Here is a 14077-nt window from a genome sequence, read left to right on the forward strand (position 1 = left end):
ACTAGAAACATGCTAAAACATGCTAGCAAACACTTAGCTAAGTGCTAAAGCATGCTATTGCTGCAATTAAATAGGAATTTGCTGTAACACAGGCATGGAATGTCCAATCTGCCCCAAACTTCACACGTTTGATAAGAGTCATGGCCTGAACACATCTACATGAGAATATTCAGTTATAGTAATAGCGCCACCTGCTGTCAACAGGAAGTGACATGTTTAACAGTGTTGTGGTCTCCTAATAACATATAAAAAAGAGCCAGCAAGTGCTAAGCAGGTTAGCAACATACTAGAAACATGCTAGCAAACACTTAGCTAAGTGCTAAAGCATGCTATTACTGCAATTAAATAGGAATTTGCTGTAACTCAGGCATGGAATGTCCAATCTGCCCCAAACTTCACACGTTTGATAAGAATCATGGCCTGAACACATGTCTATGCTCAAATTCAGTTATAGTAATAGCGCCACCTACTGGCAACAGGAAGTGACATGTTTAACACGTTGATGCCTGTAACGAGGTTCAACAGTTATGGGAAGAAGGAGGCGGGAACCGGCGAACATTCAATATATTTTAATGACAAAAATAAACCAAATACAAAATGAAAGTAAAAACCAGCAGCCCCTCACGGACGACTGCTGGCCACACAAAACAGAAACAAAACACAACATAAAATCAGGCCTGTCCTCTCTCGCTCTTCACTGTCGTCGCTCCTCCTTTATGCTTCCGCTCCTCCGTGAGAGATTCGAGACCGGTGCGTCTCGCAGGTGTCGCTCATCAGAGTAATCACGCCACCGGCCTCATGCCGCTCTCTCACGGCCCTCGACCTCGTCCTGCTCGCCACATACCCCCATCGCCCCTCGCAGGCCGGGGGGTACCCACGAGACTGCGCTCTACTCCCCCCCCTCCCCCTCCTCCGGGGAGACCGAACACGGCGGCTGCGGTACCTGGGGGTATGGACAGACGAGGCGAGAGAAAAGGAGACGGAAGCATGAGGAGCGACAGAGACGAGAGAGGGGAGAGAGGAAAAAAATTTAAAAAAATAATAATAATTATTAGTCCGGTTCCCACAACGCGCTGCCATCTGGCCCTACACCAGCTGGGCGATCTTCTCCGCGGTGCCTGGCGGTGGCGCTGGATAGCCCTCGGTGGACGGCACGAGACTCCTCCGCCGCCTGTTGGACGGCGACGGCTCCTCCGGATACGGGCAGACGGCAGGAATCCCCCGTTCCCTGCTCCTCCCCATCATGGCGGACGACAGCAGGCTCCGGCCCACGGCGAACGGCGGCGACTCCTCCTCTCCCTCACGGACGGCAGCCGTCCCTCCAGCACCCAGGCGGCCAGCAGCGAGCTCGACCGTCCCCCCGGCAACTCACTCCAGCGCACCGCCTCGAGCGTCCATGGCGACGGACTCTGCTCACCATGCTCGATGGCACCGCGGATTCCCCACAGCGGCGAGGGCTCTTTGACAGCGCGTTCCTCCTTCCTCCCGGGTTTCGGCACCAATGTAACGAGGTTCAACAGTTATGGGAAGAAGGAGGCGGGAACCGGCGAACATTCAATATATTTTAATGACAAAAATAAACCAAATACAAAATGAAAGTAAAAACCAGCAGCCCCTCACGGACGACTGCTGGCCACACAAAACAGAAACAAAACACAACATAAAATCAGGCCTGTCCTCTCTCGCTCTTCACTGTCGTCGCTCCTCCTTTATGCTTCCGCTCCTCCGTGAGAGATTCGAGACCGGTGCGTCTCGCAGGTGTCGCTCATCAGAGTAATCACGCCACCGGCCTCATGCCGCTCTCTCACGGCCCTCGACCTCGTCCTGCTCGCCACAATGCCGTTCTAGCAACATGTTAAAAATGCCATTGAGTTCTAAACATGCTAGAAACATGTTAAAACATGCTAGCAATACTTAGCTAACTGCTAAAGCATGCTAATTCAATGAAACAGGACTTTGTTGTTACTCAAGAAGGCAATGTACAATCTACCCCAAACTTCACACGTTTGATAAGAGTTATCTCTTGAACACATGTCCATGCTAATATTTAGTTATAGTCATAGCGCCACCTGCTGGCAACAGGAAGTGACGTTTAACACTGTTCTTGACTCCTAATAACATATAAAAAAATGCCAGTAGGTGCTAAACATCCTACCAACATACTAGAGACATGCTAAAACATACTAGCAAACACTTAGCTAAGTGCTAAAGAATGATATTACTGCAATTAAATATGAATTTGCTGTAACTCAGGCATGGAATGTCCAATCTGCCCCAAACTTCACACTTTTGATAAGCGTTCTGTCCTGGACACATGACCATGCTTATATTCAGTTACAGTCATAGCGCCACCTGCTGGCAACAGGAAGTGACATGTTTAACACTGTTATGGACTCCTAATAACATATAAAAAAGTGCCAGCAAGTGTTAAACATGCTAACAACATACTAGAAACATGCTAAAACATGCTAGCAAACTCTTAGCTAAGTGCTAAATCATGCTATTATTGCAATTAAATAGGAATTTGCTGTAACTCAGGCATGGAATGTCCAGTCTGCCCCAAACTTCACACTTTTGATAAGAATCATGGCCTGAACACATCTACATGAGAATGTTCAGTTATAGTAATAGCGCCACCTACTGGCAACAGGAAGTGACATGTTTAACACGTTGATGCCGTTCTAGCAACATGTTAAAAATGCCATTGAGTTCTAAACATGCTAGAAACATGTTAAAACATGCTAACAATGCTTACCTAAGTGCTAAAGAATGCTAATTCAATGAAACATGACTTTGTTGTTGCTCAAGAAGGCAATGTCCAATTTGCACCAAACTTCACACGTTTGATAAGAGTTCTGTCCTGAACACACATCCATGCTCATATTCAGTTATAGTCATAACGCCACCTACTGGCAACAGAAACTGACATGGTTAACACAGTAATGCAGTACTAACCACATAATTATTGTGTACTAAGCATGCTAGAAACAGACTAAACATGCTAGCAACACTTAGCTGAGTCATGAAGCATGCTATTATCACCATTATACAAAACATTTTGTAACTGACTTTGACATACTCTTACTATATTTACCTCCTTAAATGTACATTTCCCAACCATGCTCTGTCTTCCTAAAGCCACCGAGTGTTGATGGCACGGGTGCGAGGGCCCTTTCATCGCTGCTTGCAGCTTTAATTATTATTATTATTATTATTTTGTCAAGGTTACGGGCACTTTTGGGGCCCTTAACATGCTCGAAAACTCTTGAAACTTTGCACACGGGTCAGAACCCGCGGCCATCAGGGCCGGGCTGAAGCTGGTACCCGGGCGTGGCAGGGGGGCTCCACAGCGCCCCCTGGAACGGGATCCGAACACTTGTCCATAAATCAAACACACTTGCATGTAATAATATGAAACTCAGAACACATATAGATCTCATCGGGCCGAACAACTTTCGTGCTCTAAGTTTTACGCCAGCCCAACAGGAAGTCGGCTATTATGGGTTGTTTGGAAACGCATGCTGTGGAATTTAATGTACTCCTCCTAGGGAATTGATCCAATCGCCTCCAAACTCGGTCAGCATGAAGTCAAGACATTGAGGATGCTAAATTGCGGACGGATTTTTGATATCTCGAACGGTTTGGCCGTGGCGAGGAAACGAATTTATGGCGAATAATGAAAACAGGAAGTGTGTTATAACTCCTGCATACATTAACTGATCTTGATGAAACTTCAGCAGTGTGTTCGTGGTAAAAGGCCGATCACATGGATGTGACTATTGTGAGTCAAAATTATAGCGCCACCAACTGGCAGCAGGAAGTGTGTCACTTTCAAAATGCTTTGAAATCACCCTCTTATTTTTACCCGATTTGCTTCAAACGTTATGTGTATAATGTAAACACACGGCAGATGTAGACCTGTGAAAGGATTATAGATATCTTAGATACTGTTGCCGTGGCAACGCATCAAACTTTAATATTCTTTTTTGATGCTTTTGAGACTCTTAACATACTTGAAATTGGATGAAACTCGACAGACACATCACATTTATTAGCCCGTAGACATGTGCAAAGTTTCAGAAACGGGCGTGGTGAGGGGCTCAGTAGCGCCACCTTTAGTCATAAGTGGGGGGGTTAGTTTTATCAACAGCAACAAAACTTGGTATGTGTATTGTTCTCATCAAGACGGACAACTTTCTAATTGACATTAACTATCTCCGACCAACAGGAAGAGAGATATTTTGGTTTGAATGTGGATTTTCTAAAGAATTTTCTCTCCCTCTCTTGTGTCTCTGTGTGTGTGAGGGGAGGGGGGATTTGACTATTGCTTTTATATTGTTAATCAAGGTTTCAGGGGCTTTTGGGGTCCTTAACGTGCTCAAAAACTCTTGAAACTTTGCACACAAGTCAGAACCCCCTGCCATCAGGGACGGGCAGAAGCTGGTACCCGGGCGTGGCTGGGGGGCTCAACAGCGCCCCCTTGAACAGGGTTCTAAAACTTGGTCCATATATCAAACACGCTTGCATGAATTAATATGAAACTCGGTACACATATAGATCTCATCGTGCCGAACAACTTTCCCCCAGTCAAGTTTTACGCCAGCCCAACAGGAAGTCGGCTATTATGGGTTGTTTGGAAAACGCTCGCTGTGGAATGCGAAGTACTCCTCCTAGAGAATTCATCCAATCCCCACCAAACTCGGTGTGCATGAAGTCAAGACATTGAGGATGCTAAATTGCGGACGGATTTTTGATATCTCGAACGGTTTGGCCGTGGCGAGGAAACGAATTTATGGCGAGAAAAGAGAAACACGAAGTGGTATAACTTCTGCATACATTAACTGATCTTGATGAAACTTCACCAGTGTGTTCGTGGTAAGAGGCCGATCAGATGGATGTAACTATTGTGAGTCAAAGTTATAGCGCCACCAACTGGCAGCAGGAAGTGTGTCACTTTCAACATGCTTTTGACAAAAGTGGGGGGGTTAGTTTTAACTACAGTAAAAAAAAAAATAGTTTGTATATTGTTCTCATCAAGCCGGACAACTTTCTAATTTACATTCATTAGCTCCGGCCATGAGGAAGTCAGATATTTTGGTCTGAATGTGGATTTTTTTGCAAAATCAGCCTCTGAATTTTTAGCCACTCCTCTTAAAATATTTATTTTATTCCCACCAAACTTTTTCAACATGATGAAAATACATTAAAGATGCTAAATTGTGAACGGATATTGAATATCTCAAACTGTTTTGCTATGGCGAGGGATTAAATTAATGTCAAAAAGGAAGCAGGAAACATCTCATAACTTCTAAAAATGTAATTATGCACCATTTATTTTTATATAAAATTATACAAATATTAGAACTAAACCCATTTTATTCTGTTTTTGCAATTCAAGAAGTATGAAAAAGTTATGAACAGGCTATTTAGTGCTATTTGGTTCAACAAAAAAAGCAAACATAGGGCTATACTGCTCTCTTGTGTCCAAAAGGATATCAAAATAGTATATAAAACGTTTTACTAGGTAGGCCTATTGTATTTAAATATAAATTTATTAGGTATATGACTGTGAGGATATTTTCCCATTGGTTAATCGATGTGTGACACGAGCGGGTGCTTTTAAATCGCTAATATAAAAGTGAAAGTAAAGACGTCCGCACAGACATTGATAATGGTGCACACACGTTGGAAAGAATGATACTTTTAAACATAACACTAAACCGCCATTAGGTGTCGCCAGGCGATCGTCTTAATGAGCGAGTCATTAATTAATTCGTTCAAACGATTCGTTCGAATGACTGAGTCATTCATGATTGAGACAGATGTTTATGGATTGGTCATTGAATCTTTGAGTCAACCGATTCGTTCAAAATGCTGAATCATTCAGTAATGAGAAAACAAGTTGCTGTGAGATTCGCGATGGTTCTGCTGTGATCTTTAACTATTTTTGCTGCTGAAACAGAACAAAAACAGTCAATATTGCATCTAAAATGTAAGTGACTTAATTGTAACTGTTTATTAACCTGTTGTATGAAATCAATGTCACAGTTTCAATCGTGATTGTATTCAGGAAATAGTTGCCTACTCGTCAAGTGAGGTTGCTTAACTCTATCATATGTTATAAAATATATAAAAACTCCATATTTGTAATTTTTATAGTCAGTATGTTGTTAACTGGGTTGCTTTTTTGTGTGCTGCGCTCATTTGTTTACAATTCTCCTGGAGAAGCTGCATGAGCCTCAGCAGTGCAACCTTGTTACCATTGATCAGTAATACATTTATTATTAACTGCTGATTGCAACTTAAAATGAATGCAATGAAATTAGAATAATCTCTCGTTTTAGTGATTCCCAAGTTATTTTTTTGTTATTGACGTTCTAATCAGGATATACTCTGGTCGGGCAAGTAAAATTCTCTTTCAGGTAGGCCTATTGTATTTATATATAAATATATTAGGGATGTGACTGTGATAAAAAATTTCCCACCGGTTAATCGACGTGTGACACTGCTGGGGGCTTTTGAATCGCTAACTTAAAAACGAAAGTAAAATATGTTCGTCCGCACTGACATTGATTATGGTTGGGAGCAGAGCGAGCTTTTTCAATGAATTCCTATGGAAGTAGGAATGAATTCCCGTGCAGCCGTGAGCATTTTATTTCAATTTTAAAGTTAGCACCATAAAGTATATTTTTATGTCTCCACTGTTCAATCACGCCCACGACACACACACACACACACACACACACACACCAGCATTGCAATCTTGACATCGCAGCCTGTTCATTATAGCCCTAATAAAATATAATTATAAAATAGTCAACCTAACTTATCAAAATTACACTGCTTTGTTTAAATAGTCAGTAGTACAATTTGTACCATTTTTTTGTGAAGTGACAAGACAGAGAATATTACTTGTCTGATATATATATAATGTATATATATTTTGTTATATATATACTGTATATATATATATATATATATATAAATATAGCTGCGAGCAGCGATGGAGGGCCCAAGCCGGCGGCACCGCCACCCCGGTGCCTTTAGGTAACTAAAGGCATCGGGGTTGCGGTGCCACCGGCTTGGGCCCGTAATCGCTGCTCGCAGCTATATTTATTATTATTTTGTCAAGGTTCCGGGCACTTTTGGGGCCCTTAACATGCTCGAAAACTCTTGAAACTTTGCACACGGGTCAGAACCCGCGGCCATCAGGGCCGGGCTGAAGCTGGTACCCGGGCGTGGCAGGGGGGCTCGACAGCGCCCCCTGGAACGGGATCTGAACACTTGTCCATAAATCAAACACACTTGCATGTAATAATATGAAACTCAGAACACATATAGATCTCATCGGGCCGAACAACTTTCGTGCTCTAAGTTTTACGCCAGCCCAACAGGAAGTCGGCTATTATGGGTTGTTTGGAAACGCATGCTGTGGAATTTAATGTACTCCTCCTAGGGAATTGATCCAATCGCCTCCAAACTCGGTCAGCATGAAGTCAAGACATTGAGGATGCTAAATTGCGGACGGATTTTTGATATCTCGAACGGTTTGGCCGTGGCGAGGAAACGAATTTATGGCGAATAATGAAAACAGGAAGTGTGTTATAACTCCTGCATACATTAACTGATCTTGATGAAACTTCAGGAGTGTGTTAGTGGTAAAAGGCCGATCACATGGATGTGACTATTGTGAGTCAAAATTATAGCGCCACCAACTGGCAGCAGGAAGTGTGTCACTTTCAAAATGCTTTGAAATCACCCTCTTATTTTTACCCGATTTGCTTCAAACTTTATGTGTATAATGTAAACACACGGCAGATGTAGACCTGTGAAAGGATTTTTGATATCTTTAATACTGTTGCCATGGCAACGCATCAAACATCAATATTCTTTTTTGATGCTTTTGAGACTCTTAGCATGCTTGAAATTGCATGAAACTCGACAGACACATTACATTTATTACCTAGTAGACATGTGCAAAGTTTCAGAAACGGGCTTGGTGAGGGGCTCAGTAACGCCACCTTTAGTCATAAGTGGGGGGGTTAGTTTTATCAACAGCAACAAAACTTGGTATGTGTATTGTTCTCATCAAGACGGACAACTTTCTAATTGACATTAACTATCTCCTACCAACAGGAAGAGAGATATTTTGGTTTGAATGTGGATTTTCTGAAGAATTTTCTCTCCCTCTCTCTGTGTCTCTGTGTGTGTGAGGGGAGGGGGGGATTTGACTATTGCTTTTATATTGTTAATCAAGGTTTCAGGGGCTTTTGGGGTCCTTAACGTGCTCAAAAACTCTTGAAACTTGGCACACAAGTCAGAACCCCCTGCCATCAGGGACGGGCTGAAGCTGGTACCCGGGCGTGGCTGGGGGGCTCAACAGCGCCCCCTTGAACGGGGTCCCAAAACTTGGTCCATAGATCAAACACACTTGCATGAATTAATATGAAACTCGGTACACATATAGATCTCATCGGGCCGAACAACTTTCCCCCCGTCAAGTTTTACGCCAGCCCAACAGGAAGTCGGCTATTATGGGTTGTTTGGAAAACGCTTGCTGTGGAATGCGAAGTACTCCTCCTAGAGAATTCATCCAATCCCCACCAAACTCGGTGTGCATGAAGTCAAGACATTAAGGATTCTAAATTGCGGACGGATTTTGAATATCTCGAACGGTTTGGCCGAGGCGAGGAAACGAATTTATGGCGAGAAAAGAGAAACACGAAGTGGTATAACTTCTGCATACATTAACTGATCTTGATGAAACTTCACCAGTGTGTTCGTGGTAAGAGGCCGATCAGATGGATGTAACTATTGTGAGTCAAAGTTTTAGCGCCACCAACTGGCAGCAGGAAGTGTGTCACTTTCAACATGCTTTTGACAAAAGTGGGGGGGTTAGTTTTACCAACAGTTACAACAATCAGTATATATATTGGTCTCATCGAGCCAGACAACTTTCTAATTTACAGTCATTAGCTCCGAGCCAAAGGAAGTCAGATATTTTGGTTTGAATGTGGATTTTTTGGATATTTCAGACTCTTGAGTTTTTAGCTACTCTTCCTAACTGGTTTATTTTATTCCCACCAAACTTTTTCAACATGATAAAAATACATTAAAGATATATGTATATTTATATACTATATATATAAATATAGCTGCGAGCAGCGATGAAGGGCCAAAGCCGGCGGCACCGCCACCCCGGTGCCTTTAGGTAACTAAAGGCATCGGGGTTGCGGTGCCACCGGCTTGGGCCCGTAATCGCTGCTCGCAGCTATATTTATTATTATTATTATTATTCTTCTCCGCATTTAATTGCATTTTTGAGGGCCTAAACATGCTCGAAAACTCACAAAACTTTGCACACGCGTCAGAACTGGCGAAAATTTACATCTGATATAGGTTTCAGAATTGGACGGGGCAAAATGGCTCGATAGCGCCACCTATAAAAGTTCAACGGAGTGCGCCTCCCGCAACGTTCCACGTACGTGCACGAAATTCGGTACATACATGTAATGACCTAATACCTACAAAAAAGTCTCTTGGAGCATAGCCCTAAACACAACAGGAAGTCAGCCATTTTGAACTTCCTCTCAGATTTTTGTGCAGTTTTTGCCATTTTCAGGCCTCGTACTTTAACGAACTCCTCCTACAGTTTTAATCTGATCATCTTCAAATTTGGTGAGTGTAATCTTAAGGCCTTTGCGACGTTAAATTGCGAAGATCTTGAGTTTTCGTCGAAGGGCGGGTCCTTGGCGGCCTGACAAATTTCGATGTTTCGCCATGAAACAGGAAGTTGCTGTAACTCAGGCATGGAATGTCCAATCTGCCCCACACTTCACACGTTTGATAAGAGTTCTGTCCTGAACACATGACCATGCTCATATTCAGTTATAGTCATAGCGCCACCTGCTGGCAACAGGAAGTGACATGTTTAACACTGTTATGGACTCCTAATAACATATAAAAAAGTGCCAGCAAGTGCTAAACATGCTAACAACATACTAGAAGCATGCTAAAACATGCTAGCAAACTCTTAGCTAAGTGCTAAAGCATGCTATTGCTGCAATTAAATAGGAATTTGCTGTAACACAGGCATGGAATGTCCAATCTGCCCCAAACTTCACACGTTTGATAAGAGTCATGGCCTGAACACATCTACATGAGAATATTCAGTTATAGTAATAGCGCCACCTGCTGTCAACAGGAAGTGACATGTTTAACACTGTTGTGGTCTCCTAATAACATATAAAAAAGAGCCAGCAAGTGCTAAACAGGTTAGCAACATACTAGAAACATGCTAGCAAACACTTAGCTAAGTGCTAAAGCATGCTATTACTGCAATTAAATAGGAATTTGCTGTAACTCAGGCATGGAATGTCCAATCTGCCCCAAACTTCACACGTTTGATAAGAATCATGGCCTGAACACATGTCTATGCTCAAATTCAGTTATAGTAATAGCGCCACCTACTGGCAACAGGAAGTGACATGTTTAACACGTTGATGCCGTTCTAGCAACATGTTAAAAATGCCATTGAGTTCTAAACATGCTAGAAACATATTAAAACATGCTAGCAATACTTAGCTAAGTGCTAAAGCATGCTAATTCAATGAAACAGGATGTTGTTGTTACTCAAGAAGGCAATGTACAATCTACCCCAAACTTCACACGTTTGATAAGAGTTATCTCTTGAACACATGTCCATGCTCATATTTAATTATAGTCATAGCACCACCTGCTGGCAACAGGAAGTGACGTTTAACACTGTTCTTGACTCCTAAAAACATATAAAAAAATGCCAGTAGGTGCTAAACATCCTACCAACATACTAGAGACATGCTAAAACATACTAGCAAACACTTAGCTAAGTGCTAAAGAATGATATTACTGCAATTAAATATGAATTTGCTGTAACTCAGGCATGGAATGTCCAATCTGCCCCAAACTTCACACTTTTGATAAGCGTTCTGTCCTGAACACATGACCATGCTTATATTCAGTTACAGTCATAGCGCCACCTGCTGGCAACAGGAAGTGACATGTTTAACACTGTTGTGGACTCCTAATAACATATAAAAAAGTGCCAGCAAGTGCTAAAAATGCTAACAACATACTAGAAACATGCTAAAACATGCTAGCAAACACTTAGCTAAGTGCTAAAGCATGCTATTACTGCAATTAAATAGGAATTTGCTGTAACTCAGGCATGGAATGTCCAATCTGCCCCAAACTTCACACATTTGATAAGAATCATGGCCTGAACACATGTCCATGCTCAAATTCAGTTATAGTAATAGCGCCACCTACTGGCAACAGGAAGTGACATGTTTAACACGTTGATGCTGTTCTAGCAACATGTTAAAAATGCCATTGACATCTAAACATGCTAGAAACATGTTAAAACATGCTAGCAATACTTAGCTAAGTGCTAAAGCATGCTAATTCAATGAAACAGGATGTTGTTGTTACTCAAGAAGGCAATGTCTAATCTGCGCCAAACTTCACACTTTTGATAAACGTTCTGTCCTAAACACATGACCATGCTCATATTCAGTTACAGTCATAGTGCTGCCTGCTGGCAACAGGAAGTGGCATGTTTAACACTGTTGTGAACTCCTGATAACATATAAAAAAGTGCCAGCAAGTGCTAAACATGCTAACAACATACTAGAAACATGCTAAAATATGCTAGCAAACACTTAGCTAAGTGCTAAAGCATGCTATTACTGCAATTAAATAGGAATTTGCTGTAACTCAGGCATGGAATGTCCAATCTGCCCCAAACTTCACACGTTTGATAAGAGTCATGGCCTGAACACATCTACATGAGAATATTCAGTTATAGTAATAGCGCCACCTATTGGCAACAGGAAGTAACATGTTTAACACGTTGATGCTGTTCTAGCAACATGTTAAAAATGCCATTGACTTCTAAACATGCTAGAAACATGTTAAAACATGCTAGCAATCCTTAGCTAAGTGCTAAAGCATGCTAATTCAATGAAACAGGATGTTGTTGTTACTCAAGAAGGCAATGTCCAATCTGCCCCAAACTTCACACTTTTGATAAGCGTTTTGTCCTGAACACATGACCATGCACATATTCAGTTACAGTCATAGCGCCACCTGCTGGCAACAGGAAGTGACATGTTAAACACTGTTGTGGACTCCTGATAACATATAAAAAAGTGCCAGCAAGTGCTAAACATGCTAACAACATACTAGAAACATGCTAAAACATGCTAGCAAACACTTAGCTAAGTGCTAAAGCATGCTATTGCTGCAATTAAATAGGAATTTGCTGTAACACAGGCATGGAATGTCCAATCTGCCCCAAACTTAATATGTAACATGCAAGAACCATGCTAGCAACACATAGCTAAGTTCTAAAACATGCTAGAAATGCTAAAGGAAGTTGTTGTAACTCAAGTATACAATGTCCAATCTGCCCCAAACTTCACATGTTTGATAAAAGTCCTGCACTGAACACATCTAAATAGCGATATTCAGATATAGACATAGCCCCACCTACTGGCAACAAAAACTGACATGGTTAACACAGTAATGCAGAACTAACCACATAACTATTGTGTACTAAGCATGCTAGAAACATACTAAACATGCTAGCAACTACTATATATACCTCCTTAAATGCACATTGCCCAACCATGCTCTGTCTTCCTAAAGCCACCGAGTGACGATGGCACGGGTGCGAGGGCCCTTTCATCGCTGCTTGCAGCTTTAATTTACAAATGTGTTCGATGCAGCTCGGTATACGCAACAACTGAGGATATTAGAAGACATGTTTGTCGTAAGTTTTATTGTACAAATATAGGATATCAACATAATGATGTAGTTGTTTATATTTTTAGCTTCATTGCAAGTGTATGACATTTGGTATAGAAATAAACAATGGTAATTAAGTGCTTTTCCTAAAAATGAGAAAGAAAATACAGGGTATTAAAACAGTATGAACAACAAATAAAGTCAGTATGTGAGGCTAAATAGATGTGTTTTAGTCTGAATTAGGTAAGATGTGTGCTTCAGTTTCAGCAATCCCTTCACTCGATTGGGATGTTCTCTTTTGTTCTGGGCGGCAAGTGCAGTAACTGTAACATCGGGCATATTTTGTAGTATTAAACATTTATACCGACTTCATCAGGCTCCGAAAATTCTTCACAAAGAACACAAAGAATGGCCTTCTCAGCTGCCATAGTTGCAACTCTTGCGTCATCAGAACAGTGTGTTCAACGCATCACTGTTTCTGTTTAAAAAACGTTGTGCAACGTTTTGTCGGGGCTGAACGCAGCCCAGATGATGAGTGACAACCCTTACAGTCTATGGTGACAACGCGAAAAAAAAAAAAAAAAAAAGAGACGGATGACGGACGCTACTACAGAGACGGAAGGCACGCACAGTATTTGTAGTGTTCTCTGTACCTATTGTCCTGTGCATTGTTCATAATAAAGTTTGTAAAAAAAAGAAAGAAAAAAAAAAGACGGAATTGGGCACTCCTGCCAAAAAACCAAAACCCTCATGTAAATACCGCGAATGAAAAGTCTGCAACAAATTTGTACAATAACTCACTAAAAGAGTAAAGAAAAGTTATGTGAAATGAAAAGAAAAACTGTAAAAGAAAAGCAATATGAAATGAGACCGTGTGGAATGAAAATAAAATGTAAATGTAAAGACAAGCAATGATAAATGAACAGAAAATATGCAAATAAGCCTTTAAATAAATGCTCTTCATATACACCCTTTTGTGTTTTCATTTAGGCTATAATGAATGTTGGATATAATGAACGGAAAATTTCCCTTATTTTCAAATCCAAAACTTGACAGCCTTGCCTATGACATGTACAGAAATTATCAATTCGTCACGTTGCATGAAAATAGATTGAATGTTGACCTCCGTGGAAGAAATTAAGTTATACTGGTTTGGGACTACACGAGAGAAAAACTGAATATACTTTTTGGTTGAAATATCCATTTAAGTTTTTGTTTCGTTTTCCAATTAATTGCATTACTCAACTAAATTCCCGATTCCTTTTCTCTGTTGTTCGTTTTAGCTATTCAC

The 14077-nt window shown here is 41.3% G+C and overlaps 1 protein-coding gene across 1 annotated transcript in view; it reads right to left on the reverse strand.

The window, feature by feature from the left end:
• Positions 1-14077, reverse strand: part of ppm1kb (protein phosphatase, Mg2+/Mn2+ dependent 1Kb) — an 85035-nt gene that overhangs the window by 36033 nt on the left and 34925 nt on the right. The window lies entirely within an intron of this gene.

The sequence above is a fragment of the Abramis brama genome, assembly GCF_963993115.1.
Source record: "Abramis brama genome assembly, chromosome: 2".
NCBI lineage: Eukaryota > Metazoa > Chordata > Actinopteri > Cypriniformes > Leuciscidae > Abramis > Abramis brama.